The following is a 25,906-nucleotide window of genomic DNA, read 5'->3' as shown; positions in this document are numbered from 1 at the left end:
TACTCCTGAGGAGAAAGACTTGGGAGTACTGGTGAATGAAAGATTGAACATGAACAGACAATGTGCATTTGCAGGCCAGAAGGCCAATCATATCTTGGGCTGCATCCAAAGGAGTGTGGCCAGCAGGTCACGGGAGGCGATTCTGCCCCTCTACTCTGCCCTACTCTATACTCTGCTCTACCTGACCTGGAGTAATGCATTCAGATCTGGAACCCTCAGTACAGCAAAGAGATGGACCTGTTAGAGAGGGTCCAGAGAAGGGCTACAAAAACGATTAGAGGGATGGAGCACCGCTCTTATGAGGAAACGCTGAGAGAGTTGGAGCTGTTCTGCCTGGAGAAAAGAAGGCTTCAGGAAGACCTTATTGCAGCCTTAAAAGGGGGCCTGTAAGAAAGATGGGGAGAGTCTTTTTAGCAGGGGCTGTTTTGATAGGATGAGGGGTGATGGTTTTAAGCTAAAAGAGGGGAGATTGAGGATGGGTGTGAGGAAAACATTCTTTACAATGAGGGTGGTAAAACACTGGCACAGGTTGCCCAACGAGGTGGTAGATGCCCCATCCCTGGAGACATCCAAGGCTGGGCTGGATGTGGTTCTGGGCAACCCAATCTAGTTGAAGATGTCCCTGCTCATTGGAAGTGGGTTGGACTAGATGACCTTCAAAGGTTTCTTCCAGCCCAAACCCAACGGGTAGAGACCTGGCCTAAATTGCTGTTGGGAACAAACACAGACCAGATGGTGCATCTTGCTGGGGCAGGACAAGGATGCAGTGCCCTTTACTCATCATCTATGATACTGTTCAGACCAAAACAAGAAGAATCTTTAATATGTATGTGTTTCCATGGTTGCATCTTTTTAACTATAAACATTTCATGCTTTAAAGGTTTAATGAATTATCATGTTACACTGACAGCTTTCTTCAAGGAAACCCCTTAAACTATCAAGATGTTTAGTTCTGCCTAGCTGTTGTTACTTTGAAATCGCCAGTAATCTCTACTGAACAGTCATCTTCTGCTGTCCCACAGGGCATAAAAATAAACATAAAAATGGACTCATCGCAAACATGAATTACAGGTTATTTTTGCAGAAAAAAGTTAGTTATGTACCCTTGCAATCAGCTCCATTAGGTTTTCATACTCCCTCTACCCCTTGCTTTCTCCCTGCCTCCCTCCCTCTTTTCAAGAGAAATTTTTAAAGCAGTAAATGGCAGGATTTCAGGGGTTACGTTACTGCCAAAATTAATTAAAAAAAAAAGGAGAGAGGCTGCAAGCTGAAAAAAAAAGGGAGGAGTGGGAAATGCATTCCCGCTGCATCTGGGACATTAGATCTTGGCAGTACAACTGATGGTATTTTACCTTGAAAATGGCTCTCCATTCTCTGTCTCTCTTGTCTGCCAGACACAGCTGATTGCACTGAGCTTTTTCCTTTTTCTATTACACGAAGAGACATAAAACTTCACTTCTGCAGCTGCAGCTTGCTAGCTTGTAAGGAAGAGATGCAGTCTAGTGTAAAATCTGGTTCACACTCTATTCCCAGGCTTTACATGCTATTCACTTATGGTAGTGAGTTAGTTTACACCTGAGAAACAACATGGAAAACCAGATTTTAATAAGAAACTTTCTTAAAAAAAAAAAAAAAAAAAAGGATCTGTTTACAGTAGGGTTGATTCTGCCACTATGAAGTGGAGTGGATACTTTCAACAAAATTACTTCTGTTTACTTTTACAGCCTTGTCCCCACATCCACTAAATACCAGTGCCTTTCACAGCTGCAATCTGGGACAAGTCTGAAACAAATAGGCAGTAGCCAGCCCCAGTGGTAGCCTCAGTTGAGCCAGGGAAAGGCCTAGCACACCGGGACAGACCCACTTCACTGACTTCACGGGGTGTCCCTGACATCATTAGCGATAGCTCATTAGAAAGATGCTCTGTATCCTTACGGACCTTCTCTGGCTCTTTTCTAGTTCACAGTATGAAAGAACTAAAACAATTCAGAGACTTACGGATTTAAAAGAAGGCACAATTATGCTCTCTGTTTTCTTTTCTCCCCTAGTAACTGCCACTATTTTGCATGCTTCCTTAACCTCTGTTTAGTATCGAGATGGTATTTTCAAACATCTGTGGTGTACCCACAATCTCAATCCTGAGTGGTAATGGTCAGCTCAGAAATTGCCATTTAATAGGTTGATTTAAGACTGGCTTTTTTCTCTGTTTGTATCACATTATTTTTATCTACCTTGAATGCCATCCAGCAGATCCTCCTACAACTCTTCACAAATGTCCTTTATCTTTGCTGGTTTGAGTAATTCAGTTTCAGCAATAAATTTTCTTATGCCACTGCTCACTGAACATTAACGGTCCCACCACAGATCCACACTTAATCCCCTGCTGACCTTACTGCACTCCAAGAATTGGTGATTTATTCATATGTCTCATTTCTTACAATTATCAAGTATTTATCCATGTAAGCATCTTCTGTCTTATGTTCGGTTCCTTAAAACTTCATGGTCAACAAGTCTGTAAAAAGCCTCTGGAAAGCTAACAATAATCAGCCAATGGGATGACTTAGCCAGGTGCCTCTAAGACTCTTCTGAGAATGCTATCAGGTTTATCCAGCCAAGCTTCCTTTTACAAAGGCTACACTGACCCTCCTTAAACTGGGGATTACTCAAGCTTCCACCAGTTTTATTAAGTGTGCCCCATTGGCAAATCTTTCTGTCCCCTCAGAAGGCTAAGAAATCAACAGGCCTTTGAACACATATTTAAGTTCAATCAATTTGAGTTTTCCAAAACTAGGAACTCATGGGAAAGTCTTCTTAGTTTAACCTCTTCTGTACTTCCAAATCAGTCTCTAAATCCTTCCTACCTCTGCCACAGCACTCCAGCATAGAAAAGAGGGGTGGCTGTAAAGAGATAGGTTGCAGGCTGTTTAAAGGGCAAACTCAACCCAGGAATTCAGAGAATGAACAGCAAAGCATTTACATCATGAGCTCCTTGAGAAATGCATCCTGGAAGCAAAATCAAAACCAATCTGCCAAATTCTGCATTGGTACTTCCCAGATAAATCTAAAATGTAGTCTCACGGTGCATACTATTGCAATAGTATTCCAATAGTATTGCAATAGTCTAATCACCACTGACACTTGCAAAGGTTGCATCACAATGCACTCGTTGTAACTTTTTAGCAGTAATTAAATGCAAAACAGGGGACCTGGTTCTCCACTTGGTCTTCTTGAAGCACAACCAGATGTCTAGATTGTCCACAGATGGCCAACAAACCTTCTCAGAAGTCAGCAGTGCCTCTCCTATAGCCAAGGGCTGCAGATTCACATTTAGGAGTTATTATTGCTCCTTACTTACTTAACGACTGTCTTTAAAACCCCTGGAAATTGAAAATCATTTTCAATTCTGATCAAAAACAAAGAAAGAGACAGTCCTTGTCTTGAAGAGCTCAAATACCTACATACCATGGAGACTTCATGTCTCTGAGAGATATTTTATGTACTGTGTTTTCGTATTTGTTCCTGACTTGCCACAAGTGTCTCTCTTCACAACGATATCACATGTCTCTGTTTCCCCTCAGGATCTTAATGATATAAAACTTTTTAGGTGTGTTTGGGTTTTATCCAATTTTTTTTTTTTTTTTATTACTTTTATTTCCAACTCTCAGATCCATAATTAAATCCACATTATTAATAAAAGCTACTCAGTCCTTTTTTTCATCTGAAGCACACAAAACCAGGGTTTAACTCTTCAGTAGCACACTTGGCTTCTTGATGCTGCATCTGCGATGCATCAGCCTTCCAACTCTAATAGGACAAAGCCCAAATTTCCATGTAATAGGTCTTCACATAGCAACAAGCAAATATTTTCTGTCAGTGGAAGAACAGTGGATAAGGAAAATGAATGCAAGCTGAGTCCTGACTCCACCAATCTGAGGATTTCCTCCCTGAATCTACCCACTGATAAAGAACCATAGCAATCAAATTCTTCCAAAGATACAAACTGCTCCAGAGGGCATTTTCTGATACTGGCTGAGCTACAGAATTAGGGTAAGATTGAGCTTTTCCAAAGGGTGTGCCTGATATTAAACTTTGAATGATTGAGGTCATTTTATCAATCCTGAGCTTTCAGCGCTCTGAAAAACAGATGCTTTTGTGAATACCAAAATACAGATAAGTAACATAAAATGTAGATACCCATCTTCCAAACTGGCTACATGGGGTACCCATCTTTCATACGTATTTAAATTTCCCTTTCTTTGTCTTGAATTCTCTACACCACTCCTCCTTTCATCTCTGTCTCTGTCAGGCCCCTGCCCGTTCTCAGGGTGAGCTGTGTCCATGAGCCTGGGGATCTCTGCAGTGCCATGCATCACAAGGTCCTAGCCTTTCTAACCTACCCACCTGGGAGTCAGAATTTCTTGAAAGCCATAAAGCCCCCCCCCAGCTTTTACTTTCACCTTCACCTCAAAAGAGACATCTTCATAGTTTCTGGGGAAAGCAGCTGTTCCAGGACAACAATGAGGGAGGCACTGCCTCAGCTGGCTCTGCTGTGTCCTTTGAGGATCCTGGAGACTAATACTGAAACATTGCATACTTCTTCATATTTCATAGGGAGACAACATACTGAGTAACAAACCGTGATGACACTTACTTGGCAACTGCTGTTGCCCAAATGGAGGGCTGCTCCACACAAAAGCTTTCTCCGTGTGGCAATGCTTATTTCTAGGAGTAATTCATACACCTACCTGGGGGCACAGACCTGGCATGCAGCACCGATGTCTGGGTAACAGGGGGCATCATCAATCATAGCTGGAGGAAAGCCTGAAGGAGTTTCCTGCTGTTGCTGCCCTGAGTCCCTTAGCAGCAGATTGCAGGAGGTGGCTGGGGCCCAAAGAAAGAAATTGGAATAAAAAAATTATTATGGTCATCATGTCTGGCGTGTCTTCACAATGTTCTCTTTCTTCCATCTGTGTTACCTTCCTTTCTCCACTGTTACAGCCAGGTGCTGCTCTCAACTGAGTGAGAGGAAATGGTAAGAAGTCATGTGTCCTCTATTTTAAGAACATGGTTGGCCAGACATAGCAAAGCATTTTCCTAAATGTAATTGTAATGGAGTACACTGGGTTTTAGCTATTCATCCACCTGCATTTCAAGAGCATTTGGGCTACATTCTCTTCTCCACCTACTGGTTACTGAGTATTTTAAGATACAGTGATTACTTTACACTGAATTTTCTGTACATGTGCCCAGGCTTACAGCAAAAAGACCCTTGAAAATTATTTCCCCTACCATCCTACCTTTGAATTCTGCAGCATTTTTTTTTAAACAAGTGACAAACCCATTTATCCATGGTCACACTAATATAGTGGGGAGGAAAATTAGCCACAGCACAGCTGGTTTTCTTTGAAATTTATTTCAGTGGTATTCACACTACCTGTACCTAAAAAATAAATATGTAAAATAGGGGACTCACAGGATCCTTAAAAAATCTGTCTAGTACATATTCATCCAGAATTGTGGGACTCTTACATTTTTCTTTTATACCACAAACCACAAAACAGAGTTTTCCTCTGTAAATTCACAAAGGGAGGATGAATAATTAAGTATACAAAAAGGTGTCAGACTATGTGCAATTAGAGATGCCACCCACATCCACAACCCTGAACAACAAACACCACACACTTTTGCTTTCAGAGCTGGCCTGTTCCTCTATGGAAGTGTACAGAGTCCTCAGAAATAAGTTCAAAAAAAGGGAACCACAGCAGGCATCAGCACCTAGAAGAAAAAGACAGAGCAGACTGACAGTCCAAAAGGCCACAGCAGGATTGGCCAGCTGGCCCAAGCACAGTAAGCCTGAACAAGAGAAGCAGTCCTAAAGAGAAGATGACCTAGGATGACGTTTCATTTTATATGCCTGATTCCCCAGGCATTTCAAAACAACTCAGAAGCTGCTACCAGCATGTCTTTGATCCTGTCAGCAATGGTTTTGCCTGCTCACTATTTGCTTTCATAGAAAATGAAGCATATTACAAATGCTCTCCTCCTTGTTTGCTCCTTTGAGTTTTCCTTTTAATGCCATGCCTCTTGCAGATCAGCAGCACAAGCAGATAGAAGTAGCATTAAGGTATCGTATAATCACATTAAAAGTGCTTGCTGTTTATATAGCTTTTTATTTTCCTGTGGTATTGCCAACCAAGCACCAAAGAGCAGAGATATAAACCTCTGCTCCTTGAATTCCCAGCATGTTCCTCCCTGCCTCATTACAGACACTGCTGAAGGACATGACAAAGCTGAGCTAACCTGTTTCAATTTCGTCCAACAGCACAGATGCAACTGCAAACAAGCCCTTGAGTTACTTGAGCACTTTAATTGATAGCAAGCGTAAACTAAGTAAGGGCAGAAGGCAAAACACCAGAAAGGCCTATTTGGTATCTGAGAAACCTCTTTGCCTCTCTCTTTCAGCCCTCTTTTTCACATGTGATGCAGCTGCGAGCAGCACACACCAGTGCACACTGAAAACCAGACTGCCCATACACACACTACACTGTGTACCTATGCCAGTACACAGATGTCCTGGGTTCAGCTATAGCAGGTTCTTTTCTCCTTCTTAGTAGCTAGTGCAGGAGGTTGATCCCCTCAACATGGACCATTTCTCCTGCACCCTCCTCATGAGAGGAGTTGTTTCGTGCACTCGTGGTGGAAATGTGCAAAAGGTTTGAGAGAGGCTAGATCCTCAGCTGGTATGAGTGCTTGAGGTCAATGGGAAAGAAGGCACTGCTGAGCATCAGCTGAACCCAGGAAATGGCAATACTTCAAATGAGGGATGCTTTCTCTTCTTCCTACATGCCTTTACTTTTCACTTGTTTAACACTTCCATGAAAAACATAGCATTCATCCTACACAGTCCCTCCTGGCAAGCCAAATCTCCAAGGAAGATTTTCAGCTTTGGCTCCCTGCACAGGCTTTTCCGAGGCACAGGAATCCATACAGAGGCACAGAAGCTGGGATCACAGGAGCCCTCATATGTAGCCAAGCAGTGAGGAGTAAGGCAGGAAGAAAGAAAAGCACGTGGACATATTTGAGACTCTGAAGGTTCAGTCTGCTCCTCAGGCCAGGTTTGCCCCTGTAACCCACGGAGCACTTGGACAGGATCTGTGTCATAACATCTTCACTGCTCATATGAGTTAATGAGGGGGCTGGAGGTGTAAGAGGTAGACAGAGTCTTTTCTCCTACACATCCTTACTCTCCAGGTTAGCTGGGAACCTCAGAGGGACCAGAGCCAGCCCTGTTCCAGGAGCTGGAAGGGGACACCATCACTCATTGCACCCCTCTATGGAATGAGGCAGAAATCTACCTACTGTGAGATGGATTTCCTTTGGTGTAAAAACTTCACTTTGCTGGTCTTAATGGACACCATTTAGTTCCAGATGAGATTTTCTCCCTTCATGCCTAATTGAGATCATACTGGTGTGGTCAACACAAAGTGGTTGCATGTATCGTCTTAAATCTCACACATAACAATTAATTAGGGCAAAGATGGGTCATTTTCATCTGATATGAACTGATAACTCAGCAAGTTTTCAGGGTCAGTTCTGAATTTTGCCTCACCCTGCAGAAAACCCTGGCCAAATTTCCAAACACCATCATTTGGAGGCACAGAGTACATTTTTCAGCAGGGTGAGGCTGAGGCAAATACGAATGTAAGCAGAAATGCTGCAGATATCCAGTGGCAACTGTGACTATGCTGCTGAATGGTATCTCTGCTGTGCAACTGGGAAAATATATATAAAGCCAGAATGCAAACTCACAGAAACCAAATGAAAATGTCACGGGGTACATTTCAAAGGCCATCTGCTCTGAGTAGGCAACCAGTGTAACCAAAAACTGACTACTGTATTTGTTAAACAAAATTAACCACTGGTGATAAATGGGAAAAAATCCATAATTTTATTGAATCATACTCAACAGTACTCAGAGTGTGTTACCGTAACTCTACCCCTTTTAATTCTGACAGCCATGTTTTATTCATTATAGGCACAGACTGCAGATTCAAATGGAGGACTCTGTTGTGACAAATTATTTCTGACTTTGGGAGATATAATGAGCTGCAACTGTTGCACTAAAATCATAGCCACTCACATGGCAATTCTGCTATTTCATCTTCTAATGCCAGGGAGAGGGGAGTACTCAAACCAGTGTGTGCATTCTTGTAAACTGCAAAGCCAGTGCAAATTACACAGTGAAGTTTGCAGAGTGGCATAATTTGTTTCAAAAGTAAATAAACAAACAGCATTTAGTTCTCTCTGTGGCTACTAGAGTTATTATGAAAGTCCAAAAACAACAGTGATGTGTTTTACCATAAAATTATAACGCAAGAAAAAGGATTTAGACAACAGAAAGGGTCTTAATTGTATGTTTGTAAACTTACAGGCAAGCTTTTATTCAGCTACAGCTTTAGTTCAAATACCATAGCTCATACAAAGCCCACATTCTCTTTTCCCTTGTCTCCTTCCATTCCTCTCCAAGCGACATACCATCAGATAATGCTTTGCTTGCCAGGAGGGCTGAAACACATGGCAAAGTTTTGCAAAACCCATCACTCCACACTGAATTTCAACACTTGGATCATTTACTAGGATGATAATGTGTCAAAGTACCATGGCAATACTCCAGCACTGTCCTCATACAGTCACGAGATTTCCAATAACAGAGCTTCTCCAAACTTCTCTTTCAAGAAGAAGCCCTATTAAAGAGCTAATTAAAGAGGTAATTTGGGTCAGCAAAAATAATGTATTGTAATTTTAACCTCATATCCTGAGGGATTTCTTTCTTTTAAAGATGTTTGTTCAATTGGTTATCTATGGGAAACCTAATAAATATTCTTCACCTCCTCCAGGCCCCTCTATTCAAAGGAAGAATAAAATTACCCAGCTTATTAAAAAAAACCAAAACAAAACCCACCCAAAACAACAACAAACAATTATGGATAAAAAAATCCTTCAACTTGACAGTTTGTTTAAATATTATCAGTCTCTACTCTTTATTGCCTGCATTTCACCTTGAGAAAACCTTCAATTGCTTTGAAAACTTAAAAGACTGTTTGTGTCAAGTTCAAATTTTAGTGAACATAACAGAAACTTCAGTGGAACCAGAACTTGGCCACCACCATCTGCTGAGTGTTCAGCACCTGCATACCTCATCTGCTAGTACATGCTTAACTTCCAAGTGTTTGCTGCATTGCACCTAGCTATTGACGTGATATTTCCTTTGTAACACTTTTGAACATTGTGAATTTTCATAAATGAAGCACTGAGCCATTGGAGAGAGCAGCATGACTTATGACAAAAGAAAGCACCTCTTGATGTGAGAGCAGACTACAGGAAGTCAAAAGTTTGATGTTTAGTTGATGTTTAGATGTCAACGTTTAGTTTTATTCAGGTTGTCTTCTAGCATTTCGGTGAAAACAGATAATATTAAATATAAATATGTACCTATGTTGGACACCAGCTGCTCAGCAAAGATTAAAAAGCATTTCATCTACCTGCATGATAAAAATAAAGGAGAAGGAAAAATAATTACCATAGCACACAGAGAAAAAAAGAGATAAGAGAAGGCAGAAGTGGGAATGCAGAACTAATCTTCACAGTCAGATTAAATAGTACCAGATCATGGCAGGATTTCTCCTATCCCATCAGGCATCACAAGTGTCTTTTTCCATTTAGGTAAATGGAAAAAACGGTAAATTTGAACATTTGAATTCTTATCAAAGACTTGGAGCAGACACAAGAGTCCCTTATGTTCTAAGAAGGCTCTAATAATACTGGATAGTCACCAAGTTCATCATTGGCAAGCCCAATTGAAGAGAAGTGACCATCACCTTAGGAGCAATGGCTACTCAGGCAAAGGTTGCTGGCTGGTATCCAGAACAACCTGGCGTTATGCATGGATGCAAGATACTCTGTCTGAGCTTCATCTCCTAGAAAGACTGAGAGCTTTTCCTGGCAGTAAATTTCTTGAAACATAGGGCTGGTGGGCTTGAAAGTAAGTTTCAGCTACAAATTTCACAGTCAAATGAGAATGGTACTTTAAGTTTGCCACTCAGTAAAGCATTCTGAAATTTTATGGTATTTATAATTGAAAAGTAAATAAAGGAATTTCTTATTCTTGATAAGTTAAAGAATCTGGAGGAAATCAGAGAACATGGCCTACATCTATGCTGTACTTACCCATCTGCATGGATGACAGCATTTTATGGGAATGACTAATAAATGAAACAACCAAATATGCTGACAACAACCCAGAAGTTGAGAAGGCCAGCCAGCCTAGTCAAAATAGGCCAGCTTTAGTCAAAAGTAATCAAAATCCTTTGCTCTATAACACTGAAATGCAAATGTCACAACTCTCGAGTTTTTTCATGCCATCCTAGATGTTGCCTACTGCCGCCTCTAACCATGTGTGAATCTCTAAAACAGCCTGAGCCTGCTTCAACTTATGGGAAAACTCTGTCTCATCCATCTGCAACCCTGAAACCCTGTAACCCTGAAACCTACCATTAGTTCACTGCTCCTCCAAGCTACTCCCCTGTCTTGAGTGGGGGAATCCTCTTGGATTCATCCTGGGCTTGAAACCAGGCTCTCAGTGCAGCTTTGGAGGGGCAAACCCATGCAGCTGAAAGAGACAGATCTGGATCCGGGTTTTTCATCTCACTTTCACAGACATTTGTAACTACAGACACAAATTCAGACAGAAAGACACAAGGATAAATACAGTGGCACAACTTCACAGAGCATCTCCTAATTATCATCAATCAGTGTAGTAGCATGTGGTTTTGATATCAGTATGCCCAAAGCTATGACCTCACCACTAGCAAATTTTGGGTCTCCATTCCTACAGGAGAGAAGACCACTATAGCCAAGGAGGCCTCAATACCTAACCTCAGGACAAAGTTCTTAAGCAAAACAATTCGATTCCTCAAAAGCACGATTTTTTCCCCCCACTTCATGGCAACCTCTGACCTCATGTCTGGGGGTGATGGATGAGGTGAGACAGAGCCATGGGAGAAGACCTGAGGATACTTGCCGGCATGTTACAGCTAGCAGTCATTAACAGGCAAGGTTTCCTCAGAGGGAAATAAGAATTATTTCAAATCAAGAAAAATCAACATCAGAAGAATCAGCTGCTCAGAGTCGCTCACGTAAAATATGAATGTTGCCAAGGTTTGCAAGTCCAAGGGGAATCCAACTTTGTGAGCTTACTATAGAAAAATGCAGGCCCCAGCCCTGAGCTCTTATTAAAATGCTGAAACAAAAGAGTAAAGCCCTTCCCAAACACACAGAGAAAACTGCACAAATGATTGCAGCCCACAGCTTGTCAGGCAGTCCTCCAGTACCAAGATGCTGACTGACAGTTACCTATCTGCAGTGCCTTCTTTGTCCGGCACAGGCAGAAGAAAAGACAGGAAAAGTAAAATGTGTTCCCTGGCAAATGCTGAAGTGAGACTTTGGTACATGGAAAAGAAATCTTTCTTGGTGTTTATTTTGGCAGGAATAGTTTCAGCAGACACTATTACAATCCCATCCACTTGCAAAGCAAAGCTGCAGCTCCACGTATTATTAAAACTCCAGGGCTGATTGCTTTCCACACAGCAGTATTACTAGAGCTAGCAGAACACAAGCAAACCTGTTTGGTCAGCAAAGATTTTTTCATTAAAAAATACAATAACATTTTCTCTGTATAGAGCAAGCTGGTTGGCTCCAAGCAAGGGGGAGAATAGGGTCCTTACAAATGATAGTGCTGGGCATTCAAAGTTGAAGCCCCAAATCTTTCCTCCCCAGGCACTAGAGCTGCCAGCAGCCACATTGTCTCATTGCAAGACCTTGGACAAGTGAGCAGGGAGCGTGGGAGGGGTGGTTGACCCTGGTCTAGCATTAGAGCTGCACTTCATGATAAAGCTCCTTGAAATCCTGCTGAAGGAGTTAAATCTCTGCACATGAAAGCGAGCTACAGGGGTAAGAGCAGCTTGTTTGGACACTACAACTCAGTTTTGTGCCTATTAGAGTGATGTGGCAACACAGACACATGTTCCTGCAGCTTCCTGATGGTTGGGATCTTTGGTTATCCATCCTACTTCCAATCCCAGCTCATGGACGTTGACATAGACTACTGATGCACCCTGACTGCAGGCCTGTCTAGTTATTGGAAAATCTCGCAGCCTGACCTCTAAGTTTCCCCATGCCCAGATGAAGGTGAGGGCAAAGAAGTTTGCAGGAATGAAGGAGGAAAGTCTCCTTTCAGCTTAGCACAATCCACCTGCCTCAGCCGTCCTCTCAGACACTAGCAGCAACTCTAGGAGATGGCAATTTTGCCTCCAAGGTCTCCAGCATGTAGAATCCTCTGCTCACAGCGAGAGCTGCTGGCCTTGCACCCCAGAAACAGCCACTGCACATAAAGCATGTGGTTCACTTACAAGCGCGGGTATTTACACTGACATACTGCCTTTCTTTCATCTCTCTTAAAACATGACTTGCGGACTGATTATCCTGGAATATCATACGTGGTGTAGTGTTAGTGAAACAGTGGCATAAAAGAATAATATTCGTCACATGTGAATGAAAAATCACAGTCTTTCTTGGTCAAAGTTACCACAATGTTTATTTACCAATGTCAAATACTAAAGTGCTGCCTTTCTCCTGAAACATTTTCTTCACTCTGTGTATACAGTACTGGGCACGTGTTTTATTTTGCATGCCTTGAAACCAGAGTATGGTGTGTTATTTTACTTTCTAATAGCCTGTAGAGCTAAAATGAGAGCAAATAATTGGTCTCCATATGTTAGTATATCCTCAGAGAGCTGTTTTTTCCTTATGAATCAAAAGTTTAAAATCAGAACCAGTGACCTAGGGTTTTACACCTTAGGCCTATAATTGGTAAGAACAACTCAAAACACACATCTCTCGCTTGTGCAAATAAAAGCCACTTTTGGAAAATGTATTCATCCATGTCAGTTTTCAACAGCGACAGGCCAAACTATCTCTTGAACAAGTGTTCAAGCTGGTGAGATCTGTGATCTTTCTACTGATCACAGTGGAATACTTCTGATCTCCACTAGCTGAGGAGCTGCCTTATGAAATAAAATTAAATACAAAACCCCAGGTGTGACACTTCTGCAAAACTGAAGCCACCCACAACATTGTTTCTACCTAACTTAAATAATTATGTGTTCTATTTCCCATACAGAATGTCCATACTAATTCTCCCTTCCAAGTGCTATCTAGAACATTCAGAGACTACTGTGTATTTATTCATATTTAAAACATGAAGCCTTCAGCATGACTTAGGCCCAATGACTAATGACTTCTCAAAATGAATTGACTTGTCCAATAAAATTGTCCAAGTCTGTATTCTCAGGTCTGACTGTACGTTGTCTTTTATATCAATGTCAAATAAGCACAAATGCAGCTATTGAGACTTGGGGACACTTAACGCCAGTCTTGATATTTGTATATCTTGATGTATTACTTGCTTTACCAATGTCCTCCTGTCCTCCTGTTTGCACTTGAAACAAACTACATGGCGAATCCTGTAGGCACAGTTGTCTTCCTTGTGTGCAAGCTATTAGCTGACATCAACAGCTGCTGAAGACCAGATCCAAGCTCTGCCGGACCAAACAGTACAGACATCTCCGTTGGTTTTCCAGACACAGTTTCCTGCTCATAGCCGTGTGAAAAAAATTGTGGGTTTATTTTTTTTTTTCCAGCAGTACTACATAGCCAGTGAAGATTGCATTGGGTGATGTGTTACCCAGCAGTTCACTATGAAATGCACAGATTCTTCAGGTTTTCAGTCTGTATTGGTGGACCACTGTTCCCAGCTGAAATGTCTCACTTTGTAGAGTATTGATAGCTGCTTCACTTTAGGAAATATTTAGCAGGTATCACTGAAAGCCAAGATTCTCTTTGCACAAAAAGCCCGGGAGTTGACATGTAAGTCTGACAAAGAACATCTCTTCACACTCAGTGGATGCCTTCTTATTTATGAGAACTTTAAAAGACAAAGATAAGAAAGGACCAACGTTCCATATTAATTACTGAACGAAATTCAATCTTTTAAAAATCATACTGCTACAACACCATGAACATTTTGTCAAACTAATGGAAAAGTTTGCTGAAGAGCTATTTGCATTGATGGTTTACATGCAATACACCTCCCAGTCCCCTATTAATAAACAAACAAAAACACAAGAAAACCAAACAGAACCCAACAAGATCAGTTAATTTCTTTAGGAACAGGGATCTAAAAAGTTTTAGCCCTGTTAGGAATAACTATGTGAGTGCTACCTGAGTCTGCCCAATAATTCCTTCTCTTTTTTTCTCCCAGCAAAATCACAGAGTTTCCAAATAAATACAGCAATGAAAATACTTCCATGTATTAGGATTCACATGAGTAGTAAAAATTTCCTGTACTACCTACCCATAGGTATTAAACATAAAACCAGACAATTTCTTTGCAGGTGGAAAAGGAACTTGTTCACATTTGTACAGTCCTGCTAAAACACATGTTGTAAATATTCATTAAAAACTATTAATCATTTGTATTTTCTCATTGTCCCCTTCCACTTCTATTAGTGTATGTGTAACGGCATTTCATCTCAAAACATAAAAATAGCTTTTTCTTTCCCACCAGTGTCCTTCCTACAATATTGTATATTAAAAGACATGGAACCCACATGACCTCATTTCAGGCTACCTACAAGCATTTGGAAAGGTTTATGCCCTTAACAGTGCTGAGGTGCCTGGTTTGGCAGAGAGGGTCCCACGTGAGAGAAAGAATTCTTTTTACAAATTTAGAATAAAAATGGTTTTGTACTTTAGAGAGCTAGAGAAAGCAAAGCTGTTCATTTCCATATTTCTCCCTTTAAAAAACGAAATTAAATAGATGACATATTTTACAGTGAAGTTGGTCTGGTCATAAAGTGGCCAAACTTGCAGGGATATGTTCATAATACAATTAAAATAGTCAGGTTAGAAGAATATAGAGCTTCCCCTTACCTAAAATTAAAGTGGGCCACATCCAAGAATTTTTATTTTTTACTTCCACATATGCCAAACCAAATAAGGAGAGGACACTACTAATCCTTCTTGTTGAGCAGTTCTTGACTCCTGGAAGTGCCTCTATTCCACTCCTTCAAATAAAGATGCAATTAACCTGTGTTTAATAACAAACCTTTCCAGTGAATGGCTCTCAGGATAGTCTACACTGTTGTTCAGTGGCACTGGGAATTGAAATACCAGGGGCACTTCCCAGGTAAATGATAGCATATCCTGACCTCAGCATGGGCTCTCTTTATACAGTGACCCTCCAAGACCAGCATACCAGAAAGATCACCAGGGTCAGGCAGGTTTGCATCTCTTACTGGGCCTCTTCAGGCCCTACCTCCCAACAGGACTTCCCAGTGTTTTGATTTCTCCTTATAATTACTCAAGCACTGTGAAGTGTCACTAGACTATATTGGCTAACTACCTGAAAACCCTCTAAATGAAATCCTAATCTACAGGTGGTGCAGCCACCACTTCCACAATGTGGGGTTTGCAAGCCTTGTGCCATCACAGCACTACAGTTTGTTTTTTTCATTACCTTCACCTTCAAAAACCAACCGACCAACCAACCTAAACCCAATGCTGGGGCTGTCTTGCATGGAGCAGGACCGATGCACCGCTCCTCCTGGAACACTCCAGCCATGGCTTACCATGGCCAAATTTGCCCAGCAAGTTTCTGGGTACTGCGGTGTTTTGGGGTGATAACACAGCCCTCCAAAAGCCAAGTTCTCCAGCTCCAGAGCTCTGCCCAGGGCCATTCACAGCCTGCATTCGCCTCAGGCTACAAAAGCCCTGCAGCATTCCACTCACAGATCTATGGCACACAACTCATGGCCTGACTGCTGAGGCTGCCTACCTTTCCCACTTTCCACCTTAGTATTACTTAGAAGTATTTCCCCCTTGTCCTTTAATTGTTGAAATCTCGGTCTGTGGGGGAAGGGAGAAATCCTCGTCTTCCTAACTAACTCAGTTGTAACCAAACAGACTCCCTTTCAAAATGGATTTCTTCAGACTACAAAGCTCTGTGCATTTCACCTGATTAATTATATCAGAAAACAGCATGCAGTGTCCCCTGGAGCATAATCCCTACGGCACAACTCCGGCTTCCTGCTGTGCCTGTCTTCTTACTGATGCTCATGCTGACAAAAACCTAGGAGAAATAATGAACCTCAAACAAGGAATAAAAAAAGCATAAAACCCAGGAGTGATCTCAGTGTTCTGTTTGTTATCTGATGTTCAAGTGTACCAGAAAGAGAACTAGAAGGAAAGAAACCACAACAAAAAAATAAAATAAAATAAAATAAAATAAAATAAAATAAAATAAAATAAAATAAAATAATAAAATGTGGTTGGAGACTAATAAGCTTACTCTACCCAAACACATGTTGTCACAATTGTTCTTTGTGGGCAGAGGAAGCTGACAGAGAAAGGAACCTTCAGTTAGAAGGTTAAGAAAAACAGCATTAAAGAATTTTACCTAAAAAAAAATTCTTCCTTCTTCATGTTTAAAATAAAGTGCACAAATTCTACAGTAATTAAGAAGCAACTTGATAGGGAGGAAACTAAATTACAAGCCAGATTTATAGAAATATCCTTGCATGACAATAGGACAGAATATAAATCAGTGGCAGGGAGAGATCAACACAGTAAGGAGATTTCTAAGAATGCTAAGAGTGGAAGGAATCCCAGTAACAGAGGCATTCCACACCTAGACAAAAATTCAGTGATTGTTAGTAACAATCAAACCCCAGAAATATGCAGTATAGCTTCATATTATAGTTAAGAAAAAGCAAGAGACAGATTTCTCTCCTGTCACAAGGAAATACTTTCCACTTCACCCAAAAATAGATGGGGGGGATGTTTGAACAGCTACTAAAACAAGTCATTTTTTAAATAAAACCCCAAAAACAGGTATGGAAAACTTGCATCCAAAAACTGTAAAAAAGGTTTTGATTAAGAGTTCATGCTTATGTATTGAGATGTTTTTTTAGAGTACAGTGGAAATTCTGGAGGACTGGATGAAAACTAAATGCCATAAGAGAGGACAAATTAATGGGTGTCTTGGGTAGTTAGAGAAACGTCAGTGAGTGCTGCGCCAGGACAGCAAGGTGGAGCAGTGGTGAGAGGCAGCAGCTAGAATGTACAGGTCTCGTGATTCCTAGTACCTGATTACAAACAAAAGGGAGGCACTCGCACCTGACAACCTCCAGGACATACTACATTGCTGGCACAAAGCTGATGCCCAATTTATACTACACTTATGAAGGAACAGCCAAACTAGGAAGCATTTAATAAAATGACAGTGTAATTGGGGGTGAGGTTTTTGCAATAGTTTTGGGTTTGGTTTGGGGTTTGGTTTTTTTTTTTTCCACAAACTATTAACATTACTGGGGGAAAAATATAAGGAAGCCTAGCAGTAATATATGGCACAGAAATAAAATTTGGTCTAACACAAAATAATGACAAGATCAAGTTGCCACTGAATTTGGATCACTTGGGAAGTACATGGAAAAGACAATGCTTAATTGTATGCCCTGCAGGCTCATCCATGTAGGAATAAAATGAGGCAAAGACCATACAGACAGGAGGGGAGTCTAGTCTGGAAGCAGCAGCTGAAAAAGATTTGAGTTCCTGATGGCTAATCAAGTGAATGTGGCTTTCCAATTCAACACTGTGGTCAACAAGTGTGATCCTTGGACATATTAAATGAGGGGATTTTCAGAAGGATCAGAGCAGACTCTTCTGGCCCTGTAATATATGTAACATCCAACACTAGAGGCAAATTGAGCTTCCTTTATAGACATGAAAATCCAAATTAACTCAGGGAAATTTTGCCATTAAATGAATATAAGTCACTATTTTCAGTTACTAAAAACATATAGACCTTTTAAATTGACACTGGTCTTTCAGTCTAGTGATACTATCTACACAAGTTGAAGGGTTGGTTTATATCTCCAGTACAGCAAACTTTCCACAGACCAGAAATAATTTACAAGTTACAAGGACATCATAAAAGACTACAGCAACGATCTGGGATGAAAGGATCGACATATAAGGAAGAAGTAAAAGAATGAAATATGAATGTCTCGACTAAGAGATAAAAAGGACAACAGGACATACAACCACCTACAAAAAATTGGAAGAGTTTAAGTGCAATCATAGAAACCTTATTTTGGAGAATGCAAACATAGGTAAAAAGTGAGAAAGGAAAAGTCGAGCTTCTTATCAGGGAAAAAGATTACCAACTTTCCAAATAGTGAAAGTAATCAAATTGGGTTATATACTGACCACATGAAAGTGACATTTAAGATTAGACAAGTAGGAATACATGGCAACAAACAGTCAGAGATTATTGGAAATCTAGATGGGGGACTATGACCTTCCCTCTCTTCCTCCTAATTCCTCTATTATATAATCCTATGAATAATTAGGTCAGATATAGATGTCGGTTATATATACATCAGGGATGGTTATATAGGCCAAGACCCAAGCTACCTGTAGGGACAACTGAGAGTTTAGGAATAACTTTCCAGGCAAGCAGAAATCTGTACAAACTAGAATGGGACTGAAAAAAAAAGAGAAGAGATTCAATAAGAAGACTATCTTGTGGAAAGAAAACGTAGAAATTACAACTGCAGCTACCTACAAAGGAAGACAGGAGGAGGGAAGAAGAAGGGAGTCAGATACCTTTATGTACCAAGCACATCCAAGATAAGGAAGTGAAGTAATACCCAAGATGATAAGAAAAGCATGTAAACATCACATGAAAACAAAGTCTGCTGACTCTAGCCTTCTGAACAGTAATGGTGTAACCCGCGAATAAGGTATGAGAGAGGGAAGTATCAGGTGTGATATTTCAAGGAATAGAGAGCCAAGCAGATGGAATATTCCGTCTTCTGGGCCAGAGCTTCCTGTCCTCCCCGCCACAATAGAAGCTGCCTGTGTGCTCAGCAAAGCTCCACTTCACCAGGGCTCTTCAGTGGCTTAGCTGGAAGAACATATGGCTGCTGGGCCCCTGCACACATGGGGTTGATGTGTCAGGAGCGTAGACCCTTGCTAACACAAAGTCACACTGATAAAGTAATGAGCAGTCTGCAGCAAACTGACTGAATGCTAATTCCCATTCTGGAGCATGGTCTCAGTGCTAGGTGCTTCTCAGGCCACACATGCAGAACAAGGAAGATTCTACTGCTCATCTGGAGCTTCCTTGTGCTCCAGAAGACAGTATTTCATTAGAAAAAAGAGAACAGGGAGAAGCTTAAATGATGTAGCACCTGTACTGTGTAAAAAGAGCCAGAGCAGGAAGAAGAACTTGCTTTCTGGAACTAGGGCTTGGGTAGTGACCACTGAGCAGATACTGACAGTCACAGCAAAATGACAGTCATCTTGGGTGCTTTAGATATTGAATCTACACCAAGATACTGCCCTATAATACAGGAGTTGACCCACCTGCATGGCCATGGTCTCACTAAAGTCCCTGGGAGCTTTGCTGTGAGGGTCAAGAATTTACTGTGTCATTTCCAAATGTCCAGATTGCCTTCTCACTGTCAGGGAATGATTAATGCACACTAACCGTTCCTTTTGCCAGTGTTGTGCAGAGGTTAAAAATGAAGTAACACACAAGCCAAGCAGAGTCACCAGCCACTAAACAGTACACAAGTTCGCAGAAAACCTACTCACTGGAGCCGTGGTGTCTCAAATAGTTCTGGGTTATGCCACAACAAACAGACATCTCTGAATCACCATTTTTCTTAATAGTTTATAATGGTTTCCCATGTAGCTTTCTAAAACATCTTCTCCAAAATTACATACATTTCAGAAGTTTTTCCAGATCTTGATATCTTTAATTCAGAGAACAGAACCTAGCTTCTCTGCTAATAAAGCAAAATGAAAGCTGTGAACTTCCGCTCACAAAAAGAATTTGGGTCAATCTCTGCTGTCAGAGATTTGTAGCATATTGACCATTGTCCAGCTATGCAAACATTGGCAAAAATAATTTTAAAGGTAAGACATTGAAAGCACTTAGTTCTCTTTAAAGCCAATGGCAAATCTTCTTTTAATCCTACAGATCACAAAGATTCACTTCCCTGTAATTTATTTAATCTTCTTATTTATAGATGAGCAGGTCATGTGGAAAGAAAAGACTCTTCACAGAACATACTGTATGATTTTTTCCAATTAACACACCCCCATCACCACTCAATGTTCCAAACAGGTCAAATTGGCTCCAAAATGTCTTTCATCAGAAACACAGTACTCCAAAGTCTGCATTTCAGGCAGTGGAGCCACTTACATCTTTGCAGAGAAGTAATTAAATAATACCCATGATGGATTATCAGTCCAGAAGGAACACAAAAGAAGACTGTGTCCTATGAACCGTGTGTCATTTGTCTGTCATTTAGCCTACTCCCTACTGCAACACACAAAAAAGTAAGAACCTATGTTTTCAACAAAAAATATGAAGTAATTAAACACAGCTTTTGTGATAAGACTCAAATGTTTCTAGCATGACTTGCAGGATGAACCACTGATTTTTTTTATTTTTTTTTTTTTAAAGTGAGTTTGTGAATGCAAATATAAAGTAAACAATATAAATAGCCAGTGAAAGATGCTCCATTTAAAGGGAAATGAGCATGCTTAAAATAGCTGGGTTTTCAGGGCATGTTGTAACTCAAAAATAACTTTCAGAGTCACTACCACTGACCATCTGCAAAACGGACAAAAGATAGCTAACAGCTTAAACATTTTCTAGAATAAGTAAATAAAGTAAATAAAACCAACAAAACCCACAAAGCTGCACACAGAGGGAGTGAAACAAAAATATTAAAGCATAGCAAATGGGAAGCTGGAATTTTGAAGAAACACAGAGAAACCTAAAACAGGAGACAGGGGGGAAAAAAAAAAAAAAAAAAAAACCAAAAAACCAACCCTGTGCTATCAGAGCCAAAAATCAGTGGAGGAAGAAATCAGAAATTTCAGTCAAGAAAAAACATCCAAAACACTGTATGAAGAAATGCCTCAAAAAAGTACCAGCCCCACCATTAAAAAAGTAATGAGCTCAGACTGCTGAAAAACCCAAAACCAAGTCACGGGGCCAGACAACATAACAAGACCTTTCCCACTCTAGCAAATGCACAGCTTGTATAAATTGTCTTACATCAAAAAATGGTACAGGTCTGTTCCTACAGATTTCATGAAAGAATGTCTTCCTTCCCTAGGAATAACTAAACACAGGTTAAGTATCTTGAAGTAGAAGCGCCACTCATGCAAGTTGAACAGCTGTTTAACATTGAGTTTTAATAGAAAAGAAAGCAGAACAAAGACCAAAACCATACTAAAAAATATTCAATCCAGTTGTGTGAAACTGAAGAAGAATTCATACTGCAGTTTCCATATCTCTTAAGATTATTTTCAATAGAGGAAGGAGAAAACCAACATGCCAGTTGAAAAACTTTACTCACAAAATAAGAGAAAAAATACCCACAGGAACAGCTAAGGGCACATCAGAGTTATATGCCACCAACATTCTTGCAAAGCAAATCAGATTTTACTACCTTGATTTCTGCACAGAGACAAAGAATTCCCTTTAGCTGATTGGCCTTTCTCTCTGGGGAAGAAATTCATTTCAATGAATACCAATCCATTTCAAAGGTTCTCATTGTTTAAGGTTTTTTTGAGAACACAGAAGATGTCTCTGTGAAAAAGCTTTGTATCTCTTATTTGAAATCTTCATGGAAATTTGACACTGAAAACCTTGTAATTGGTATAAGGAGGCACTGGTTCTTCTGTAGTTAAGGTGATGATTTCCTTTAAAAGGCTTTATTGACAAATGTTTTTTACCAGTCTCAGTCATCTCTGAGATTCACCAGTGGAGAATCTTGTGTAGGTGAGAAGATTTTGGAGAGAAAACATTTTGATGGGGACACTGGTTAACTCTATGCACTAAGACTCTACAGCGTGAGCTAAAACAGAGATGCAGGTAACACGTCAGTGCTTATCTCCCGTCCATCCCAAAATTAGGAAATTTCACCAAGAGCAGGAAGAACTTGAAAGTTATCACCACACTAACATGAGGTGAAATAGAGCAGTATGAAGTCCTCAAGATTTTGGGGAAGAAAAGGATAGATAAAGAAGGCAGTTGTCTCTACCGAAAAGACTCTCAGTGTACTATCATGCCTATGAAGATACTCACCCTTCTACAGGGAACAGGTCTTTGTAAGGAATTTATCAGCCTTTTATTAATCACTCATTGGCATGAGCAGCACTATTACAGACCTTCTCCAGGCTGTAATCCCAGATAAACAAACCACACCCAGTAAAGCCAAGATTTTCAAAAACAGATGCATAAAGCCCATGACTGAGGACCCAAACATATCGCCTGATTTTTAAAAGGGCTTAAAGTCCACTGGTAGGCATTTATATAAAAGAGGACATACTGGGTGTTCAGCCCTTCATAAATCTGATCAGTGTTGGATATTCAGCTGACCCTATAGGCTTGCGATAGTTGATACTCTCATGCAATGATACGGTTGTCCTTTCTTGCTTCTGTATCACAATGCCAGAAAAGGTAGGTTGGAATAACTCCAAATGCACAAGTACATTGTGGAGCCTGCATCTGAACGTGCTGTTTATGCTTGGAAACGCTCAGTGAACAGGCAAGCAACAGGGCAATGCTGCCAGCTCAGACAAAACTAACTCATCTTCCTTGGAAGTTTACCCCTGGTTTGTGCATTTGAACAAGGGAAAAAGGAGTATCAGGGACCCATCATGGCAGATAAAGTTATCATGATTACACATAACAGCAGTCATGATGTTGTTACTTCTTCACATACAGATGGGAGAAGTGAAGGAAAGGTCCTCAACTTTCAGACACCACAGCCAGTATTGCTAATAGAGTACACTGTGGCACTTAGTTACATTGAGACTGTCTGTGGATGTTATCAATCCCAGCTAAATTCTACATGCCCAGTGGCATCTGTGACAGTCAAGTGTGTATGAACAGTTTGCTGGAAATGGTCCCTGGACCTTTTGAGCTGCAAGCTGTGTCCAGGAACAGCTTGGGGGAAAATGCTAGTTGGAGTGGGCCAAATCTACGGCAAGGAAGGCTCTAACACTCTGACCACAAGCATCCGCCCAGTAGCTAGGAATGTTCCGCTTGAATTTCATAGCATAGATGCAGTTATAGAGTCTGTCTAGACTGCTCTTGAGGCAGGTAACAGGAGATGTACAAGGCCACAAAAGTGTATACAGGCTCAGGAACAGTAATGGAAGTACTTTTGGAGTCAGACAGAATGGTAATTCTTTTCCACCTTCATCAGTAATAAGAGAACCCTGCTCCAGATACTTTAGTAGTCTCCCTGCACTGAAAATTCAGGAACTTCTCTCTCCCTTCTAGCCCTGTCCTTAATGAATCTTCTTATTACTCTTGAGAAAAAAAATGTCTGGTGTTACAGCCAATCGAAAAACTCTCCAGAGAGAAATCTGTTTTGATGATAATTTGTGGCACAGGATCATGCTGAACGTATTATCCACAACTATCAAAGTACAAAGACATCATTAAAACTAGAAATAACAGCATATTCAAAGTGATCTCATTTGCTGCTGATAGAAAATGTGTGTTTTATGGAGTGAGAAAGCAGAGAGTAGCAGTGATTAAAAATAAAAAGGTTTTTAGCTTGTGAAAATGGGCTTTGATGTCTGGAAAATCCTAGTTCCATACTGAAAAATGTTCCTTGCACTGAACTCAGAAACTAATGCCCAGGCTAAACAGGGCCTGGCCTGAAGTAAAGCATCTTTCAGGATGCTTCATCCACCCAGGACTACAGACAGTGCTCTCAGTTTTCTTCCTAGTACTAACAACTGTCATGCAGACTTTCCTGAGCACACACTGGCAAAGGCATGCCTGAGAGACAGAAAGAGAGAAAGATCTCCACTGTTGACACAAGAATGTCTCATTTATTATTTGTAGGGAAAGATTTGGACTCCCACACCATTTCCATAGCTCTTGATAGATATTCCTCAAGAGAATGAAAAGAGAATGAAATTTCCTGCTCAGGCTCTGTGCCTCTGTGAGATATGGTTTACTTTTTTCAAAGTCAGGTAAGAGATTTGTTTGAGATACAGAATAGACGGGTCAAGCAGATCTGTGAAGGTGATTCGTGCAAGCACTTTTAAATGCTAATCTGAGTTGCAAAGAGAGAAATAACTCTCACAAATGCATTTACTTCTGCTTGAAGTTTCTAAGTAGCATGTTAGCCCTGTTGTTTTCTGAATATACATACACACACATGCACACACATGCTTAACCCCATCATCACAGCCATGTCATCACAGCTGTGAGACGAACCAGACAGATTTCATTCTCTCTCAATATTTATCAGCACTTCAATTATCTAATTCCCAATTACTTAGTTTTTATGACTGATAGTGATAAGGCGGGCTCTCCAGCACCCTGCTTGAGTTTGCAGGGCTGACAGTATAGCAGAAACTATTCTTGCACTGTTGAAAAAATCTGTGGCCCAGCCATTGCTGGAGGATTCCAGGTTTAAAGTCCCATGCTGAATGAGGCATTCAGAGCTTTAAAGATGTTCTAATAGCTGTTGTCAAACATTTGTGCTGAAGGATGCTTGCTCTGGACTAGAGAGTCTCCTCCAGGAATGCTAGAAATCTTATGTTTCTCATACAGAGGGAGCCACTGTGACCTCTTTGAATCTAAGCCTGGGCTTCAAAACCCCCAGTCTTGCTATTTACCATACAACCAGAAACATAAAACAACTTCTGATACTGAAAATTAAACCTCAGTAATCAGTAGGGAGTTAAAGAAGTAGGAGGCTGCTTCCAAAATAAACCAGTCTTTATTGGCTGTCTGGATTCAAAAAGTCAACTCTTGAGTCAGCTGCTTGGCATTTCCAAAATCTAAAGCATGTCCTATGCATGTTTCTATCTCCTTCCTGCTCTTTGCTGCCCATTCAGTTGGGCAATGGTATTCAGTGGTGACTGCAGAAGCCCACAGTAAAACAGAATGCAAAAATTATCTGCATTTAGAGATAATCTCTTTTACAATACCACCTCAGTGAAGGGGCATCAAACTTTACAGAACAAAAGCAGCACCAGATCATAATCATTACCATTGAAGCCAGACTCTCTGAGTCTTTCCGTCTCTCTGTCTAACTCTTTTCATCTTCTTAAACAGTCCTTTAATTGCCTGGTTTCTATGAGGCCAGTTTACACATGGCCACTGGAGTGTTGCAATGCATGAGTCTGGCACCACATACAATGGGGAAAAAAAATAAAAAATAAAAAAAGAGCGATAGCTTTTCATACAAACTGATAAAAGATTTGGATATCAAGACTGGTAAGACCTACAGAGAAATCTTTATCCTAAGTACATTTGTTCCATTGTATACTGCAGCCATATCTCACATCCACAAAAGCCTAAAGATTGCTTCAAAGAGCTGACACTCGAAAATGACAAGAACAAAGGTAATGTTTGTTCATTTGGGCCTCCTTACATATAATCTGTCCTCCCCTGCATGTTACAAATGATACTGGTGCAGCACTGGAATGTAAAATGGACCTATCACCTGTTTGTGATATGTATTCCTTGTATTAAACAACCTTCTCTGCTCTTACAGCCTAGGACAAGATGACCTCTCACTGATCCTCCAGTTGCCTGCTATTCAGTGGCTTTTCTCCAGCTGCAGCTTTTGTCTGGCTCTTCATCTCCTCTCTCAGAACCTTTTTACTTACAGCAACCCAGTGTCTGGTTTGATGGGATTATTGACAAACTATCCACCATCCTGGGAGGAGC

At 40.7% G+C, this 25,906-nt stretch overlaps 1 long non-coding RNA gene across 1 annotated transcript; it reads right to left on the bottom strand.

Moving 5' to 3' along the window:
- Positions 1-12,633: 12,633 nt before the first annotated feature.
- Positions 12,634-16,331, bottom strand: LOC115601335. The gene is made up of 2 exons (XR_003989309.1): positions 16,132-16,331; positions 12,634-14,041 (listed from the first exon to the last, which is right to left on the bottom strand). It is a non-coding gene; the product is annotated as an uncharacterized LOC115601335 (long non-coding RNA).
- Between the last annotated feature and the right edge of the window lie 9,575 nt (positions 16,332-25,906).

The sequence above is a fragment of the Strigops habroptila genome, chromosome Z (assembly GCF_004027225.2).
Source record: "Strigops habroptila isolate Jane chromosome Z, bStrHab1.2.pri, whole genome shotgun sequence".
NCBI lineage: Eukaryota > Metazoa > Chordata > Aves > Psittaciformes > Psittacidae > Strigops > Strigops habroptila.
This window is presented reverse-complemented; position numbering and strand designations above follow the sequence as displayed.